The 18824-nt window shown below is 37.8% G+C and overlaps 1 protein-coding gene and 1 long non-coding RNA gene across 15 annotated transcripts in view; one reads left to right on the plus strand and one right to left on the minus strand.

Moving 5' to 3' along the window:
• Positions 1-18824, minus strand: part of SNCAIP (synuclein alpha interacting protein) — a 212089-nt gene that overhangs the window by 92352 nt on the left and 100913 nt on the right. The window contains exon 1 of one of the 11 annotated variants that reach the window (XM_072957755.1): positions 1376-1486. The exons of 8 other annotated variants lie outside the window; for them this stretch is intronic. The gene's annotated coding sequence lies outside the window, so the exon portion shown is untranslated. 2 more of the 11 variants (XM_072957761.1, XM_072957764.1) reach the window with 2 other exon arrangements.
• LOC140694636 (uncharacterized) lies at positions 979-16674 on the plus strand. 4 transcript variants are annotated; one of them, XR_012070215.1, is made up of 4 exons: positions 979-1110; positions 1594-1643; positions 1886-2000; positions 16459-16674. It is a non-coding gene; the product is annotated as an uncharacterized lncRNA (long non-coding RNA). The 4 variants fall into 4 exon arrangements; XR_012070214.1 differs by lacking the exon at positions 979-1110 and having other exon boundaries at positions 1553-1643; XR_012070222.1 differs by lacking the exons at positions 979-1110; positions 16459-16674 and adding an exon at positions 3695-3908 and having other exon boundaries at positions 1553-1643.

Here is an 18824-nt window from a genome sequence, read left to right on the forward strand (position 1 = left end):
GGGGAAAAAAATACTTTTTGTTTCTCGACATTAAGGCAACTTGACCTCAGGTTGGTTGCTGCCTATGCATTCACACCAAAGCACCCAGTCCAAATGACTTCATTAGCAAGACGTTCATTAAGTACAGGATGTCACACTTTCACTACAAGTGGGCCAACAAGCGTGGCGGCATAAATGATACACTTGGCTTAAATACAAAATTTTTAGAATAGGCGTCAAAAGTCTTACAACGATCATATCTGAAGAATAAGTAGTTGAACATAGATGCTTATTTTCTCAGATGAATAATATGTGGTAGGTTTCTTTAAGATATTTTTCAGCTTCAAACCATTTTAAATCAATCAATAGATGGTTGATAAGTCCTCACCAGTTTTTAACACTGTTCTTAGCGCTATGACAAATAGGAATTCTGTTGTCTTTCTCCCTTTTTTCCCTTTTTCCTGAAGTCAAGTTGGATCCTCAGTTTAAACACTCTGATTCTCCATTCATTTCCCCTTTTCCTGGGCCTAACTCTTCCAGGTGAAGTATAGCAAATGGAGCGAATCTCAACCATCAGGGCCCTGGTAAATCTCAGCGACCCTACCTACACAGGGTCTTCCAGAGAAGGAACTGTCACTTCCAGACCAAGTCCCTTCCAGGAAGCAATGACAACTGGTAGAACAGACAACATGGATATGTGACTACGTGAATTGCTGGCATTAAGTGCAACAAAAAAGCCAGTGAGACAAACAACAGAATTCATGGTACCTGGAAAAATCAGTGTTTTAAAACACAGATTCTTTCCCTCTTGACCACATCTTTTGTCTGTGACTCAAACCCTTATCAAACTTTTCAAACTCCATCCCCCAAGGTGAAGCTAGCTGGAGCACGTGTCGCTGCATTATTCAATTCATCTGCATGTGTTTGCTATCACTATGTCATGGGGGGGTGGAGGGGGTGCAGCACTGCCAAGGCCACTGAGTGTGGTTCATGCTCAGTTCAGCCTCAGTTGGACCCGGCTTCATCCGTCAAACTCCAATTGCGTTCTTGGCTCACTGCATTCTTGTTATCCAGTGAAATGTAGACATTCTCCAGTTTCCTCCTCCCCCATTTCATCTGATTTTGCACTTGGTAACCACCACACATTCCTATGAGTTCTCTGACTTCAAACATTCCATTTCTACTGATAAGCTTTAAACTTTTCCTGTTCTAATTCACGCGATTCTCTTCAAGTCAATATTATAGTCCCTCTGAACATTATTAAGGTTAACAGAAGGCACACCTGGCTCTGACCCCATTTTTCTTTCCATTTGGTCCATTCCTGGGGTCAAAAAACACCCAGGATCCTGAATTTCCAATATACCCGCTGTGGTGATTTACGTTGGTCACCTTATACCTCAGTGGGCCAAAACAGCTCTCACTCTTGCCAGATTTCTACTCCATCACCCAATGTTCACAGGCATTTAAGTGCTGGAGATGCAGCATCCTCATCTGTGAAACAGGAACATCTGACCTCTGAGTGCTTTGTGAGGACTGAATGACATCACAGAGGCAGTCCTCAGAATCGTGCTCAGTAGAAGTTAGCTGTTGCTTTTATTATTATTTTCATTACAGGTCTACTACGGTATCTCCAAGGAGAAGCAAAAGTTCATCACGGCACCAAGGTCAGTGATGATTAGGAAAATCGGGATTCTGTAGCTGGAATTTAAAACATTTATATACGTTATCTTCCATTCATAGTTGTACCCAAACTGTGGCCATCCTCCAGTAGTAGAAAATTACAAGGGTCACGCTTTCAAAATCATTACTGGCCAGTTTTATAGATGGTGAAAAGTTGACTGCTGACACAGGGCTGAAGAAGCAAGAAAAATCTTTCTCCCCCTTTTTATGTCTGGTCTGTCATTAGAAACTGATTATGTGGAAGCAGAAGATCAAATGATACCGATGGAAAAGCTGATCTGAAAAATCCAAGAGACAGCATGAGCAGACATGCTGAAGAAGATCACACTGGGGACCTTCAGGTCAGTGATACAGCTCTTTATCAGGGATGACAATAATTCCACACAGGAAGGCCTGGTTATCCAACTTCCCACAGTTTCAAGGTTGCAGAGGGATAGAAAAGTCAGCATAACATGAAAATATTTGTCAACTGACTATTTTAACCACCCCCCACCCCACCCCCCAAACAACAGCCTTTCTGCTTACAAGCAGCTTCTCTCTATTTCCATTAAATCAACATCTACAGAAGTCAGTCCCACAGTGGTCGTGGGAGGTTTCAAACCCTCCTTCAGCATGACACAAATACAATGCAAGCAGAAGGGAAGGGAAACTGCAAGCTTGCAAAAGATGCAGGGTCCATGAAATCAGAAAAACAGTGATGCTGGGTAACTGCTTAAAATACACATCAGGTCACTGGAAAAGTTGGAGCACTTAGTAATTTCAGAAATATATCAACAAGGATGATGGTGTAACAAATGTTTCACAAGAGAATGATTTGACTATTAAAAGACAAAGACAAGGCTTTGGATAAGTTGATGAAGCACAAGGGCATTTTTTGTTGTTGCAGAAATAACCATCATTATGTGCTGCAAAGACAAACACAAAACAAAAGATGTCATGTAATACGAACGTATAATTTTCAAAGGACTGACTGCCAATTCATTCTAAAGATCTAACCTAAATCTTATTAAACATAGGCCTAAATGGACCTATTTTCATAATTTCAGTTTAACTTTTCAAGACAAATTCCAATGAGGTGAATTTCATTTGTTTGTTTCATTGTTTACTATGAAAACATGTTCTAGTATTTAGTGACTTCATTTTTTAAGCGGGCTTTTATTCCAGCCCTGATTACTCTCAGATAATGAGGGCCTCTGGTACATGTAATCATACTTTTTTTTCCCATGGAGAATACTTGGAGACATTACAAAATAAAACTTAAGTGCTAAGTGAAAGCAATCCAAAGAAACATTTCTCTTCTCCAAGCAGAGTTCCAACTAATGAATTTCATGAAGCTAAAGAGACAGTACTGCTTTCTACTGCTGTGTTACAGCAACCAATACATGTCAGGTACTTTACATGCTTAACTCCTAAAATTTACAATTCTGCAAAGTTGTTAGAATCAGCCCTGTTTTAGAGACAGGAAAACCAAGACATGGATTAGGAACCAATCATTAGTTCATAGAGCAGTAACTGGTGGAGAAATGATTACAATCCACAGTGAATAAGATTCCTAAAGCCCTGAGGAGACAGTCCACCCAGGGCCGGATGCTGGACTTGGTGGGAACTTGCAGTTTTCAGTTCAGTCGCTAATACAATGCTATTCATTACCAGTGTTCATGAGGAATGGAGTTTCTGGGGCTGGCTGTATACCCAGCCCGTCGGGAAGACAGAAGATCCAGAGCTCCAAAGCGGTTCCAGGCGTTCTGTTCAACTGGTGCTGCTTTAGACATCTGAAGTGCTTCCAAGCACTCTTACGTATTCGCTTGTTGGGGGATATGCTTTTGAGTAGAAAGGCAGGCTATGTTACTAAATATTTAGGTCTCAACGAGCCAAAAGCTATACTGACATCAAAATGTTAAAATCCAAAAAGAACTCTGGGAAAGTGGTTACAGGTGCTCCCTGGAACACTGTTTTCCCACTTCTGCATGAAAGCCCAGCCACAAGTCCAAATAATCAACCCTGACTGCATAAAGAGGTCTCTCAAATCCAACAGGTTCTCTAAGCTGTAGCACATTGTCTGCACAGGAACCTTTGCAGCATGAGATCCTCGTCTTGAGACGCAGAAGGCATTATTATTTGTGACTAGCGACACATGCTCGAGACCAAGCTCTTTATCTCTAAGACTACAGATTCATGAGCTGCTTGGCACTTGGCTTTTAAGGACATAATACTTTTTCCAATAAAAATAAAATTAATATGACTTTCAACTAATAGCTATTATATTTCTTTCATAAGATCTCATTAAATAAAGATATTCACTAATTCATTAAGCTTTCTGGAGAAAGGTAGAGTAAATCTACAAAGTGTATTTGTTTTATTCAAGATCTAAACATCTCATGTTGTTACTCAGGGCAACGGAACATTCAACGTGAAAACTACTCAAAACTTTAAATGCTCTGATGTTATTTTGGTAGTTCAAATCTAATAAACTTTCAGAATCTAGGCTTCAGAACATAATTCAGTAAATTATTCTGGACTTGAATGATGTATTTCTCTGTCTTAAAACAAAAATGACAAATTATTGTTTTTGAAACTATTCTTATTTGAAAATAGTTTTCATATCTACTACATGGAGTGATCTCCTATCTAGACAACTGTATATTTTTAATTGTATTAAAAAGTGTCTTTAAAGGTTTCAGGTAAGTTTTAAAACATTGTTAGAAGAAAACCTTAAAAAGCCAAGAATCAGACTTATTTTTTAATAGATGTGATTTGTTACAAGGAAGACACAAATTCTTAGCCCTGGATTACCTTACTTCTTATTACATAGATTCAGAAATTCCTCTGAGTTCAAAAGTTCACAGCAACAATTTATAAGGGTCTTAGCTCTGAAGCAAGCCAGAAGGCAAGCGCTGCTTTTAATCAACACTCAGCTACAATCCTTATGCTGAGGCAGATCTCCAATCGGTGTGATATGGACACTTGCAAGTTCTTACACTGCTAAGACACCTTTTAAAAGAATGATTTTCACAAGGTAAATAACCTGCAGGTACATGCATTCCATATTTCTAACTTTTGGGAACTGAAGCCTTAGAGGTTAAAAGAAAAAAAAATAACACTGTGCATACACACTAGATATAAAGGGAGGAAAATGGTTTGTCGTGCTAGACATAGTCCAGGAAAAATGTAGTTTTCTCCTGGAAGTCTGATAATGCCTTTATTTGAAGGTTGGAGTCCCCAAAGTGAAGACTCTAAGGAGACGAGGTGAAAGATGGCAAACAGAGGGGGGATTAGAAGGGATTCCATTATGAAGATTAAGTATTTTCCCCAAGTCTTCCCTTACATATTAAATACTTATTTTTTTTTAATCCTGCAATTTAAACCTATTTATCGGTATGGAAGGACTGGAGACAAATACTAAAATGATGAAGGTATCTTTACCTGAAAGATATAAGGCCCTTCCTTCCTCCCCTCATGTACTGAGCACCCGTGTCAGACAAGGCCATGGCGCATTCAGCGTGAACAAGCAGGACAGGCTCGCTGCCTTCAGAAACCACATTTTGTAACGCAGTGTCGTCCAACAGAACTCGGTGACGATGGGAACGTTCTATATCTGCACTGTCCGATCTGGCAGCCACAAGCAACAGGTGGCTACTGAGCACTTGTAAGGCGGCCAGTGCAACTAAGGAGCTCAAGTTTAGATTTTCTTTCATTTTAACTTATTACATTTAAATTTAAATAGCCACATGTAGCTAATGGCTATCCTATTGGACAGCACTGTTCCAATGGATTAAGCAGACCATAAACAAGGAAATAAATAAGCATATAAAGTCTTCTCTGGTTTACATAAGTGCAATAAAGAATAAAAAGGAGGCTCAGGATGGCTGGGGGGAGAAGGTTGGGCTTTTTAAATTACGATGGATCAAGAAAGGCCTCTTTCTGGCACAAGATATCTTTCCATTTCTCTGTATCATCTTCAATTCCCTCCATCAAAGTTTTAGAGTTTTCAGAGTAAAGGTAACCTCCTCGGTTAAGTTTATTTCTAGGCATTTGGTTGTTTTTGATGCAATGAAAATGTTTATGCCAGTTATAAAATTCTGGTTTTTGAAGTGAAAAAAAAAAAAAGGTGAATGAAGGGCCACAAATGGCAAAATATCCTTCTCTCTTAAGGGTGAGTTGTATTCCATTACATTTATATGTTGCATCTTCTTTATCCATTCATCTATTGACGTGCACTTAGGATGCTTACATATCTTGGCAATTATAAGTAATGTTGCTCTTAATAGCAGGGTGTGTGTATCTTTTTGAATTAATTCTTATTTTGTGATTGGCTTTACTCCTTTGATAACTATGGAAGTTTAAAAAGCTAAAGCTCTAAATGTTCTTAGAAACAATAAACAGTACATACATGTAAGTTTTTAAAAATATGTGCAGTTAAAAAAAAAAAGAAAGGCCTCTTTCTGTAGGACAAAAGGCAACAAGGGACAAAAAAAAGGTGGGGCGGGGGGGAAGGCCCAAGGTGAGACGGCACTCAGCAGAGAGACAGCAGGAAGGCTGATGTGGAGGAGACTGGGTGCCAGGGTGAGGGGACAACATCTGAGAAGCAGGTGGAGGTGTGAGTGTGCACAGCCTTACGGCCAGTCGAGGCAAGTCTGCAGTTTACTCTGATGTGGAGGGAAGCCAGTGAAGGGTTTCAAGTGGAGAGCATCGTGAGCTGATTTATGTTTAATTAGACTGAACAAGAAGCTAGCTGGAGAACAGATTTCCTACTAGAAGAGTGGAAAAAGCAGTCAGGAGGAAACTGTGCAGTCAGGCCTGATGCTCCAGTGGCTTGGCTAGGACCACACCAGTGCCAGACTCCACTGTACCAGGAGGGGAGAGCCACCAGGCCCTGGCGACGGGTGATGGCTGGTGAGGGCATATATGTGTGTGAGAAAGGAAAGGGACAGATGAAGGAGGAGGATTCCAAAGATAGCTGTACAAGTTTACACTGTATAGCACAGGGAACTATATTCAATATCTCGTAATAACCTATAATGAAAAAGAATATGAAAATGAACATATACATGTATGTGTATGACTGAAGCGTTATACTGTACACCAGAAATTGACACAATATTGTAAACTGACTATACTTCAATTAAAAAAAAATGGGAAAAAAAAAAAACCCCAAAGATAGTTGTAGAGCTAATCCCAGTATGACCAAACTCAGGGGAGGGAGTGTCATTTGAACCACTGAACAGTGTGAGAAAAAATGATGCTCCAACTCCCAGAAGCAGTCAAACCAGAAAAGCCCTTATCAATGTGTCATGAAGCCTGTGTATCTGTGTGTGTGTGTGTGTGTGTGTGTGTAAAATTTTAAGTAAGATGTGCCCAATTACTTCAGTCCAATCAGAAAGAACGTCTTTAACTTGAGGCATATAAATTGCATAATGACCTCTTAAAAAGGGAGCTAACTCTTTACATCTGTTATTGCTAAAATACCTTTTGGGATAGTACTAAACACAATCTACATATGTTTAAACACACATAAATGCCCCCCATCCTCGAAACCAGTTATTCTAAACCGTAATCAAATGCTAACTAGTAGGAGAGTTGGGGTACAGAGCACTTAAATCTCCCATTACTTATGTTGTTTCCAAGTGTTTAACCCTGGAATTGACAACGTTTTCCCTGAGGTATCCGTTGGTGTGTAACGGATAGAAAAGGCTTCACAGATAAGGTAGTGTCACTATATGCACACATTTAACTTAAATGCAGCTCTACAGAGAGTAGGAGGAAGAAAGGGAAGCAGCTGACAAAGTGTGAGAAATCCCCACTCACCATTCCCCTCAACGGCTCTAGGCCTGAGAATGAACATGGGACTGAAGACAGGAAATTAGCTGTTCCACCCATTGATTTGGTTCCCATTTATTTCATGGTGTGGGGATCTTACCATGTCGGGTGTCCTTCTAGTGTTACTTTTTCCTATAATGTGGCTCTGTATCATCTGATGCACAAAGACAGAGCACGGTTTCCAACGCTGGAGGAAAAACTAGCAGCCCTGGGCTTATGGGAAGGTGGATTTTAAGGGCAATTTAATCGGTATTCAAGGGTCACTTTGACTAGACAGTTTTTGCCTCATGCTCTGAGCTTATAATCTAATCGCCTTATAGGATAGGGGTTCACGGGGTGACATTATTGGCCCAGAGTTGTTTCAACTTTACTTAGAAGGAAAATCATGAAGGACCTTATATGACTCTCCCTTAGCTTCAAAGAACTTGAAAATCAAGTTTTAGGGCAGGCCATATATATGAAGGACCTTAACACAAACAAAAGAGAATACATACATTTTGAGGAGTCTTACCTATTATATTTATGGCCTCTGAAACATGGTTTTAAATCTAAGTTGAGTTTGTTGTGTGTTTATTTATATGACCTCTGGAGAGGTAATAGGGAAATCTTTGCATGGAATTTCCTTACCTCTCTGGAAATGTCTGTCATATGAGGCTAAACTCTTGAACAAAGAACGTATGCACCCCCCCCACACACAAATTTTTATTCTACTAAAGAGTATATGATCTCAAAATCTAAACATTCCTTTGGAACATAAAACCAGAATTTGTATCCTGGCACTTGCAGATTTGGGAGTGATGCCTAGAAAAACAAACATGTTTTCTTTAATTAGTCCTAAAGGAAAAGAAATACAACTGGAAATTAATATTGTTGGTTTTAAAATGCAACAGAAAACATGGTTCATAAACTCTGAAGGAAATCTGAATCTGTCCTATGCTCTAATCTGAAAAAAAAGTATGAAAACAAATAAAAGGCCAGTTGATCTGCTTTAAAAGGGATGTTTCATTTACTGTTTTTAATTAGTTTGTGTTTTTGCTCATGTTTAAACTCTTGCTAGGCTGGTCATTGAAAATATCATATAACCCTAGTCACATAACATTAACATGATTACTTCACTATATATCTGCTCCAAGACAATCAGCTCAGTCAGGGCAACTTTCCTTTCAATTGCCTTTGCTGAAAAGTTGCATAAACATCCAAGACCAGTTAATTCTTTCCATGGGCTTTAAGCCTCATTGACATGCAGATGAGACCTGATCAGATGACAGGCCCGGGAGCCAAGCGCTGTGAAGGAGCTTCCCCCACACAGAAAGGCTGGGGACTCCACTGCACCGGCCCAGAGGAGCGTGCGGCAGGAATTATCTCTGCTCTCATCACAGCCTCTCTGGGAGAACAGGGTCTCCTGTAAAGAATAGTAGACTACATACAATTCTCAAAACACTCTTTCTGGAACCCAATGAAACATGCAATAAGCAGAAGTGGGAAGGAAATTCTAATCTGTGCCTTAAGAAAATGAAATACCCAGCTTTCTGAAAGAGGAAGAGTAATTGAATCAAGGAAGTGCAAACTCAAATGTCTCCTGGCCAGGCCAGGGCATGCCAGTGAGTCACCTGGAAAACCTACCTGAATTCTAAACTCCATGAGGGCAGGGTCTGGCTGGGTCAGTCTGGTTTCCAACTATATCCCAGCATCCTGCCCCATATCTGGGACATGGTCCTGCTCAGTATGTACGCCTTAAATACGTTAATACGTGTAGTCATCAGTAGCTGTGTAATTTGGGCAACTCACTGTCTCTGGGGGAGCCCTTCTTTTCTTAGCTTCAAAATACGGGGGTTGGATTATACCAGAGGTTTTCACACTGGCTCAGTCTCAACATACCCCCATCTTGGACCCTCTGTACTATTTCTGCTTTAAGCACAGCAGCTGTCTTTTCCCTCTTTTTTCTTATAATTGTTATAATGATTTTAAGCTTTTGGTTGAAAGGTACACAAATCTCAACTGCACAGCTTAATAAATTTTTATAAACTGAAGCCATCTCCCTCTTGCCCCATATCAGTCATCACCCCCTCTTCAACCCTAGGTAACCACTATCCTGAATTCTAACACAACAGATTGGTAGGCCTTGCTAATTGTGTATAAATGGAATCGCACAGTATGTACTCTTGTACCTGGTTTCATTTGCTCAACATAGTGTTTGGAATATTCATTCACACTGTTGTGTATAACTGTTGATTCCTTCCAGCTCTACAATTCTATTGATGCTAATTAGTAACCCAATGTACAAGAAAAAATACCTTTGAAAGCTTCCAGGGCAATTTAACTGATCACTGCAACAAAGAGAACCATAAGCAGATAGAGTCCAGGCAGTATCATCTTTGTCTACATGTGTATTAAAGGATTTCTCATGTAGATGGGGTTCTGTACCCCCTGGGGGAGGAGTAACTGAAAGCTGGTGGTGATTCCAGAACTGCTCCAGATAAAGTTGTTCAGAATCTACAGTTCTAATTAATTGCTCAGTTGGAGCCATGGCGTACCCACTATGGTTAACCACACGTTTATCTGTACAGCAAGCTGTAAAGTGAGTAGCCTGTAATTCAACTGCATGAAGATAACAAAAGGAAATATTTGTTGAAAAATGGACTAACATCCTCTTTTTAAGGAACCCAACTTGTCTTCTTACGCTCTGTCTTTTGCCCACAATGATTTTTTTCTTGGCTTGTGACTGGGAGGATTAAAAAGCCTGATTCTTTTTACAAGGTTCATAGTGGGCAAGAAAGAGTTATCTGGAGGGAGGGAGGAAGAGGCAGAACACAGAGGACTTAAAGGGCAGTGAAACTACTCTGTATGATACTGTAATGGTGGAAACAGGCCATTATACATTTGTGTAAACTTGTGAACTGCAGAACTCCAAGAGTGAACCCTACAGTAAACTGTATGCTTCGGGTGATGATATGCAAATACAGGCTCACCAGTTTTAACAAATGCACCACTCTAGTAAGGGATGTTGATCACGGGGGAGGCCAGGTAAGCCTGGGGGCAGGAAGGTTACAGGAAATCTCTGTGTCTGCCTCTCAATTTTGCTGTGAATTAAAAACTGCTCTAAAAATAAAACCTATTAAAAATATTATGGAAAGTGGGGGAATTGACAAATATCAAGAAACTCCCCATAAAGCATACAATTTATGAAATATTTATACTAATATTTATATTAATAACAATTTATACAGTTGTAGCATAGGAAAGGCTGAGAGGCTATTTTTATTAGACAACTCTTCCCATGAACTTTTATAATAACAATATTTCAAACAAAACTGTTTCTAGCGCTTCTCTTTTTATAAGATGAAAGTATAAATCTTTGTGATATTTCCAGTGTCTGTGAAATCTCAAGAATTGTTTTAGGTGTAAAAGATATCCTGGTAATTTATTTTATTTTTCTGTATTTAGGATCTCAGTTTGAGAAGGCAAAATTCAGTTTTCAGAGAAAAAGTAAGCTAGGAAATGAGTGACTTTCAAACAATATTTGGGTCCTTATCTAATCAAGGTAACAAGAAAACATTTTAAAATAGTCAGAAATGATAAATAAAATTAAAAAGAAACTTAGTTTTTTCATAAGTGAGGAATTTTTGCCTTTTCTTTCCCTAAATAATCAAAGATAAAATAAGGTCAAAATATAGTACACTGCTTTAAAAAGTTCTGTTATCTAGGACAATTACAAAAAAGTAAATAATAATCTTTGATTTTGTACACAAGAGCATTAATTGGTAAACTGAAGAAACAAGGCAATCAATATTGAGCAAACTTTCTAAGATTTGAACAAATTTCATACTGTGTTTTCAGACTCAGTTATTATAAACTAAGGCAAATAATATTTACTTTCCAAATTTGGTCCTTTATTAGAATAGGATGCAGGTGGTCTGTGAGGTCAGATTTTATCTCAAAATAATAGTATATTTTCTTTATATTAATACAAAATACATTAATATCAAATAAATAAATATTTTTAAAAAGCTATCTGAAATTTTTAAAAGGTTAAAAAACATTTTTTAAAAACCTTCAAGAACATTTTCTGTAGCAAGAAACTATTTTCTCATCCTTTTATGGAAAACAGGTTTCTAATATTTATGATTCCATAGAATCTTGCAAATTAAAAAAATCAGAATTCCATATTTGAATTTATCTTTCAGTAAGAGGAGATAACTTAGCCCAATAAAGGGGATTTTGATCCTATTAATGAGAGTCCAACAGACACTCTAATATTTTAAAAGAAGCCATCAATCTGTGGATATTTTTAAAAAGAAGGCTTAAGAAAAAAATATAGTTTAAAAAATCACTGGGAACTTCGTGAAGACCTTTGAGATTTTTATGCAAGCAGTGGTGTAATCTTCTCTGATGACAATGTAGAATTGATTACACAAGGAACTCATTTTTCTTGGAGGGACTGGATGAAATCTGATAAGAGGAGCAGAGACAAAAATATAATACGAAACTTTTACAGAAATTACCACATGTACCAACTTTACACATTTGTGAAAACATCATAAACAAACATGGAACATTCAAGATTTTGAAAACTGCACTTTGCCAATTGTTTATAAGCTTTATTGATTCCAACACAGCCACCAGATGAATCAGACATGCCTGCCTGCTAGAGGATATCAGTAGGTGAGATCACAGCATCTTGTTTTTTGGGGGGAAACAAGAGGTCATGATTGCTGACAAATCCCTCTGTTATAAAGTCCACATACTGTATACAAATTTTTGGTTTGGGATACAGTTGGCCAGATTTGCTAAGCAGCCAGACTTCCCCGATGAGGTCAGTACAAACATCCCAGTCAGAGCTGAGTTCAAACACAGAAGATGTTGCATGCTGCTGATTAGTGCCCTTTGTTCAGGCCTGTCTAGGTCCTAATGTCATTAAACACAAAACAAAAAAGCTGCTTAATGGCTATGCCAAGTACACGACCACTGCAGATGAAGTAATATGTCTTTAATCAGTCAACATTCTTAATTATCCTCTGGAATGAAAAAGCACATCTATTAATGGGGGCAAAAGATGTAAAATGAGGAGAGAAGACATCACAAAACAAAACTTAGACAGAGTAACAAAATCATAAAAAAGATAGCACTTTCATATCAAAGAGAACACAAAAGTATATATGCTGAATCAAAAGAAAAAAGTTGGAGCTGTACCAGAGATAAAATAAGATCCGGGCTACAGTAACGATACTAGGCGCACTAGACACAGTTAATGTTTCTAACAAAGCTCTTCAGCAGTAAAGACAGTACACAGCACTCAACACTGCCAGCAAGAATAAACACTGCATGTCTCAGTTACTGCATGGCTTTTGGTGTTCAGGCTTCCGTGGAGCCTCAAGAAATCCCTCAGTACCAGCCCATTCTACTCTCCTTACCCCAATGTGAACACTCTGATCTCATCTCCTACCTTCTTTTCATTCCATCTTCTCATCTGGGACCCACCTTTCTGTCAGGCTTTGCTAGGAAGCAGCCTGAGCTCAGTTTGCATACCTGTCTTATGACCCCAGTCATACACACTCTGTGAGCTCCAGGCTTTCTTGCACTCATAAGCACACACACAAAAAACGAAAATAACATGGTTTTGGCCTTTAAACCCTTGTAATTATGGTTGATCAATGATGAGCTATGAGTCAGAGACTGAACTAAAATACAGAAAGGCAATTTATAAGATTTTCCTACTAATCGACAATGATTCAAGCAAAACTCGTTAATCTTTGTAAACACGTTGTGAGGCATTATTCTTTAGGCACAAAAGAAATGCACAAATCTAAATTATAATATCCAGTGCGTACTGAAGTAAAATAATATTAAAAATTACGTCATCCCAATTGAAAAATATACTAGTTGAAACTAATTCTAGGAAACCAAATTAAGAAAAAAGAAGAAATCATCTTCTATATTTGAAGGGAACTTAATCAATCACCTCCGACAGTTCTTTAAAACACAAAAATCAGCAAACCTATTTGTGTATTTACAAGTCTTTTCATGAGGGATGGACCCCAGGATTCAGATATTGCCATGCTTAACTGATTCCAAACCTAGAAATGTGCTGTGAACAAGAAAAGCAATTTTTAAAATGAACCTGTACAAATAAACTTTTACTACAGTGGAATGAAACTTTGAGATTCTCCCCACCATTGTGCTCTTTTCCATCATTTCCAAACTTGAGGACTTACTGAGTGTCAATCTAGTATGAGAAAATTGTAATATTCACGAAGGGAGAAAGACAAAGTGGAGGCTTTTTCTAAAGAACACTGAGCTGATGGGAGAGCCAAGGACTGTGGAAGTTCAGAGGTGGTCTATGGGCTGGCCAGGAGAGGCTGTGATAAGTAGACAGACAGGACAGCCACAGGCAGGGAAGGGAAGAGGTTCATCAGAGGTATTCCGGCTTGATGGAGCACCATAGGTTTAGGAGATAAAGGGCATACTTGTGGCCAGAGCAGGGTGCACAGTGGGACAGTAGAGCAGAGGAGATCAGAGAGGGTGAGGTGTGGAAAGTCTGCAGAGGCCCGGCCTGCCAGGTCCTCTACCTCTCAGAAACGCAAGTAGCACTATGCTGCTTCCTCTAAAGACAGGAAATAAAAGCAGAAAAAACACATTAAAGAAATACCTAGTTCAAAATACAGAAATAAGTTATCTTGCTCAAGAATATTCTCTTTCTTGTCAATGAAGACTTAACATGCTACCATTACTTTTCAAACTTGACATATTTAAGGGGAAACCTTAAAGGTTTGCAGTATATTAAAACAGCGTTACTAGATTTAAAATAGATAAGCAAGTACCTATTGTATAGCACAGGCAACTATATTTGATTTCTTATAATAGGCTATAACAGAAAACAATCTGAAAATATATATATATATTTATGTATGTATATGTATAACTAACTGGGTCGCTTTGTTGTACACCTGAAACTAACATTGAAATCAACTACACTTCAATAAAAAACAAAATTAAAAACAGTGTTTGTAGGAGGAAAATCATATCTAGATTCATTTCCTTGATTGTAAAGCAAAGTACTGGAGGTTTTAACACCTTTCTGATGCACCATCAGTGGTATCCGCAAGAGAACCTCACGGTAAGCTTTAACAAATAGTTGCTCTCAAGCTCTAACCCTCAGAGATTCTGATTTAGCTGTTCTGGGAGTGGAGCCTGGGTGGCGGTAATTTTAAAGACTCCTCAAGCAATTTTAAAGTCTGGCCAGAGTTGAGAATTACTGTGCCAAATAAATATTCTGTGATGAGACAAATAAATAATTTGGGTTTTAAATGAAGAGAGCAACTGAGGCACATTCTATTCATAATTTCTGGTGATGGATAACTCAGAGCAGTGGCTTTACTCACAAGGTTTTCATTAGCAGAGAAAAATTGGTAACAGGAAAAGGCTCAGCCACTTTTTCACTGAAGCAGTGAAAAACATCATTCTGGGTTATTACCTTAAATAAATCCATTAAAATTATATCATAAGGAAAAAGTTTAAGCTATAATTGCAGCAATGAACTGGAGTAAAGACTGAATCAAGTAGACATAATCTTTCTTTTCTGACAAAATCATACAACAGTTCAACCTAAACTAGAGCTATTGTTTCAAAAAACACTCAAAAACGTCATCAATTTTCCCAAGAGTTTCTCTCACCCTTTGGTTCTGAAGTAATTCTCATATGAATCATCTACTTACGTCCTCATCCATTTTTTGTTCTCTTTTTAAATTGTTCATTGGTCTAACTCTGCTGGGTCCTCACTTATCAATGGATTTACATGTGATTCAGGCAGTTCTCCAACATCGATTGTTCTGAGTTAATGAATCCTTGCAATCAATTTGTTTTGTTATATGGATTGTATGTACACTACATTTTAGCATTGCATTTTTTTGCACTAAATTGTTGTAAGCATCCCAAAGCTGACTGATTAAAACATTAACCTGATGAGGTTTCATAAAACCTCTTTTATAATGAGTCATGTCATCAGTGAGTATTTTTCTCTTACGACAGCTCACCTGTCCATCTATGAGGACTTAAATGACAAAGGCTCCTGCTAACACACCACTTACTTGAGAGCATCAAGGTCATGATTAGTCATCCCCTAGACCATAATATTCCAGAAAGTGAAAGCCAGGTTTACATATCTTCTTTTTTCCCCTTTAATGAACAAAGATGTCTTAACAAACATGAAGGAATAACCTTTATAAACAGTTGTTTCTATGTTTCACATTTCTTTAAGGAACATATAAAATACTTGGAAAATTAGAAAGTTTTCCATTTGTATACCAATTGTTAAAATATTTTGAATAAAAGGTATATGTTTCTCAGAATCTGAAATCATGGGGGAATCCCAGAAATTTGAGAAAAATATAATATAATCACTACTTGGAGCATTTTTTACTTACCGAAAACCACTTTTAAGAGATAAAAACAAAATGTATATAATTTACTTTGCTTATAATACACTTGGTTATGTTGAATAGTCAAGGCTGAGCAAAAAGGGAAATAGAAAGGGAAACACTTATATTTTTATATCAAAAATGGTATTAGAGGAAAAATCAGGACGAATGTTTCCCAAATTCATTTTTTCCTTCCCTCAAAGAACTTCACAGTTCTATTTTGGATAAAAAAGAGTAAGATACTTCTTTTCATGATATTCTACAAATAAGACACAAGTAGAACTGTTTGAATAAAGTGCTCATTCCAAGATGTCATATTGAATGCGTTTAGTTAAAAATGTAAAGTATTTCTAGAAATTGAGAACTTAATCAGAAGGGAGACAAAGGAAAATGAGTATTTAATTTTTTTTTCAAATTGGGGATATCTATCCATATGTGAAAGTACCAAGGACTTTCAGCTTACCTGGAGAAACAACATATTCTTATATGGCTAGGCTTATATTTTAGCATGCTCTACACATGTGCACACACACACATACACAAACACACACTTTTGTTATCTTTGCAGTCTGGCCCCTAGCACAGAAGCCTGTCAAGAGACAAAAAAGAAGTCATTCCCTAAAGCACTCCTACAACCAAAGAAAGCAGAGCTGGTGAGCAGATGTTCTTTGTGGTAAAGATGCTATAATGACCACTTTTTATCCCAGCTAGCTTTGAAAAGCATTTCTCACACAGACCTTTCAGAAAACTGGAATATATTACGGATAATAAAGAATTCATAGTCTATCTTTTCAAATAATTTGTGGATAAAATGAAGAAACTTAAATAACACCGGCTTCTTGAAGGTTCTACTGAAGTATATGTTTTTTGCTTCAACTGCATTAAAACATTCAGTTATCTCTAATCTAATGATAAAATTAGCTCACTCACATCTGGGAATCATTCCTGCAAAGCTTACCTCAAGCTTTGTTCTAATTATTTGATAATATTGTTAATGTGATTTTTAAAAAACTCCACACAATCCATTGACAACTGCTTTCATTATATCCATATCATTAGTGTCTCTTAACAGCCCCACAGTTCATATATTTCAGTAGTCAATATTATTACTTTCTTTGTGGCTATGAAAAGGTTTTAGAATTTACTTCTTAGCTTTATGCCACTATGGACTGGACATGTCAAAAACAGAACCAAACAGAACATTTCAACCCCACTTTCATTGACCCAAATTCCAGGAAGTTATCGGATAAGCAGATAAAAATGTGAAAGTCCTATTATTCAGTGACCAGAAGGAAGATGTGTCCACTAATTCAGCTGTCTTGGAGATTATCTCTAATATTTTTACAGCTCTAAAACTCTATCAGTCCATGAATTCATCCTTTGTAGGGGACAGAACACAGTTGAGTTCATTGGTCAAACTGCCTTCTACTTGAAAGAAGAGAAAAGCTTTATTTTGACTTTGGAAAAATCATCAGCTATTTGAGACAAATTCTATTCCCTCATCTTTAACACTGGGATCCTACTTTTAATCTCTTCTACTGATGTTAATGTACTTAGAAAACATAAAGCCACATAGGGCAAATTTTGGGATACATTATGGGAAAAATGAAACACATTTTTCAGTTTTAAAAAAGTCTTTGAGAGGATGAATTCTTAAGAACTACAAAAATGCAACTACACCATATAGTGTAAACCATTCTGTTAGATGTCTGAAAGTCACAGGAACATGAATTTCTTGAATCTCTAACACTTCCAGAAAGATCTGTAACTGTGGGGTGCAGTGGACCACCTCAGGGAAGAAAATCACTAGAGGGCATGTCCTCCTGGGGGCAGAGCCAGATCGCATCCATCTCTGTATCCCCCATATCACCTAATATGTTTTGCATGTAATGGAAACTCAATATGGCTATCGCTCAAACATATTCCTAAAATGTTCTGCCATTAGACAGAATTTCAGGGAATGGCAGCCCTGTACTCTTTTCCTTCTTTTTTTGTTCCCTGTCACCTCATCCCATTATCATTATAAAACTATATCAAAAACCTCGACTCCAGATGTTGAGCAATGTTATAATCTACAAAGGATAAGATATGGTCATGACATACCACAAATGGAGGATGGGAATAACACTGGACAGAGTATCAGAGAACGTTTTCAGGCGAGGATCTATCACTAGTACACCATGTAAGACTGGATGAGTCAACTCCTCTTCAAGTCCCAGCAAAGAAAGAAATAGGATAGGCCATTCACCTTGGTTCTTCCACTTCCGTAACTAATTTAGGATAAACGATGCCCAATCCATAGCCCAAGGGCTGCCTCGGACTCTTCAGGACTTTACAGACATCTCAGGGAGCAGGTATGAGGAAATGGAAAAAAAAATCCAGTATTCTTATTAATTATATTGATCCTATGTTTAAAAGTAAGAAACATTAGGTTCCTTGAAAGAGCTAAATAGGCATTATAATTAAGAAACACAGGAGGGCACTCTAATCAACCAGCAACAATGCATTGGATACGAACATTTTTTGAAAGATAAACTGTCACAGCCTTTTTGTGACGATACTAGTGAATTCTGGCCATCTTCTCATGGCCAGGTCAGTCATTCTTGTCTCATAAAATTTCAAGTGGTGCTCAGTACACAGCCTGAAGGGGCTACATTCTTCACCTTGCCTGGTACACATGTCCATAATTCTTCAAGACAAAAACACATTTGGTGGAATGTGTATCTTGACTATTTGCTAAGCTGACAGTACTTTATCCTATTCATTTCTGGGTCTTACAACTAAGCTAAGGATTTTGTGTTCCATCTTTATGATGAAATGCAGATTTCCTATTAAAGGCAACTACTTCAATTCAAAAAATGGATGTAATGGTACTTAAAAACATTTGCAACTGGTTAAATTGACGGAGCTGAAAAAAGTAAGTAGAAAACAAAA

The sequence above is a fragment of the Vicugna pacos genome, chromosome 3 (assembly GCF_048564905.1).
Source record: "Vicugna pacos chromosome 3, VicPac4, whole genome shotgun sequence".
In the NCBI taxonomy this organism is placed as follows: Eukaryota; Metazoa; Chordata; class Mammalia; order Artiodactyla; family Camelidae; genus Vicugna; species Vicugna pacos.